The 1955-nt window shown below is 25.2% G+C and overlaps 1 protein-coding gene across 1 annotated transcript in view; it reads left to right on the forward strand.

Moving 5' to 3' along the window:
- LOC117182071 (Down syndrome cell adhesion molecule-like protein Dscam2) overlaps positions 1 to 1955 on the forward strand; it is a 292904-nt gene that overhangs the window by 781 nt on the left and 290168 nt on the right. The window lies entirely within an intron of this gene.

Raw genomic sequence — 1955 nt, forward strand, 5'->3', positions numbered from 1 at the left:
ATATTGATTAAAGTTAACTGTTCAAAAACTCACTCTTTATGAAAAATTATAATTTTATGATATTTGATGAAGACAATACTAATAATACTCTTATATTTTTATTATAATTTTGTAATCATTTGGAAGATAATTTGAGGATTTGTAAAGTTCTTCCATATATAGTTCTTGAAGCTGCAATTACGTGTTCTCCCGGTTAATTCGAATGTTTAATTGCTGTGTGTAAGGAACTAGTGTTATCTGTTATAGAGATTGATGTGTGCAACGGAAAAGTGGCTCGCCTCCAGTGGTGATTTATAGTGCATGCACGTGCATTTTTTATAATCCACGCGTTTCCTCTGATATATTTCGTTTATTGTGACATTAGGATTTAAATTGCAGTCATCGAATACGGTACTTATATATTATATAGATATACTCAGCATTTTTTTGGTAAAAAATTAATATTATTTTAAATTATTATTTTTTTAATTCACTTAATTTCTTTGGAATGCAATTTAGTGCTTGATTTAACTGTCAATGGTGAAATGCACGAAATTTTGTGAATATTTACACCATAGGAGTGGTAAGAATCTGAAGACTTACAAAAATAGACGGTTCAAAAAACTCGTTTTCTTTCATTTAATTGTTGGTTTTTCGCGTAATAATTATTAACCATAAAGTAATAAGAAATGGTGTGGCTCCTCTTCTTTTTGTAAATTTTAAATCAAATTCCAAAATACTGTCAAGTTTAAGTATGATACATGCACAATTTTCTAGTTCACATAAAGTTATAATTATTTGCAATCAATTGTTGCACTTTTTTGAACTGGTTTGTATTGCGAAAAGGCAGTTAAGTGGAATTAAGTTCGAAGAAATTGTCCGTTTAAATTTTATTTGAAGTTTTTATTATACCGTATGTATAAAGTTGACATATTTAAAGAGTATAGATTTTTTGCATAGAGAATGAATTGGTTACGAAACAAAACAGATTTTTTTCATGAAAATGGTTTGATATTAAAATGGTCAGTTGTAAATCACATTTTTTAGGTAATTAACGAGTAAATCACGAGTTTAATTACAAATTTGTTTAGTTTTAAACGTTTAAAATGTTTCATTCTTCACATTTGAAAGGTTTTCAGTTCAAACCATTAAGTACAATGACGGTGTGCTTAAAATCTTTTGCTATTTGTTTTATGTATATCTTCATAAAGAATAGAAGAAAAAGAATTGATGCAAGGTTCGAAATGATAGAAATTTAGATATGAAAAACAAGTGACCAATTTCATTTTAAATCAGGCAAAATTTCAATTAAAGTCCTGGTCATGGTGTCAGAAGGATTTGGTATTTGATGGGAATTCTTGATCTTTCAATCAATCTTTAAAACATTTATTTGGTAACAATTATGCATAATAAATTATAATTATACATAAATTAAAACAAATTATTTATTTGGAAAATATGTTTTATAAATAATTTTACAAATTCGAATAGTGATGACTCTATTAAACAATAAATATTTTCAGTTTAAAACTGAATTTGGAAGTAAAGTATTTAAAATATAAAAATTTTAAGTTTGGGAACGCTTTTAATAAAAGGGACTTTGTCCTAATGAGGAATAGAATACTTTCAATAAAAAGATTAAAATGACAATAAATTATCGCAGATTTCAGTTTATGTTTATTTATTTTCTACCATAAATGGAATAGCTGAATTTTCAGATTAAAAAATTAGATTTAAACAATATAATATATTTTTCAACCAAAGATATTAATATCAGACTAAAATAATACAGTTTCAACCAAACAAGAATTATTTTTACCAAACAAAATTTACAAAAAAAAAACGATTTTGCAACATTGTAATAGGTTTGAATTTATAATAAATTAAAACTTGTTACTAGAGAATTTCATATATATTTTTTTCCGTTAATTTTTCCCTACAGAGAAATGAATTTTGAAATTTCTTGAGAAATTTAA

Source organism: Belonocnema kinseyi, chromosome 10, assembly GCF_010883055.1.
Source record: "Belonocnema kinseyi isolate 2016_QV_RU_SX_M_011 chromosome 10, B_treatae_v1, whole genome shotgun sequence".
Lineage (NCBI taxonomy): Eukaryota > Metazoa > Arthropoda > Insecta > Hymenoptera > Cynipidae > Belonocnema > Belonocnema kinseyi.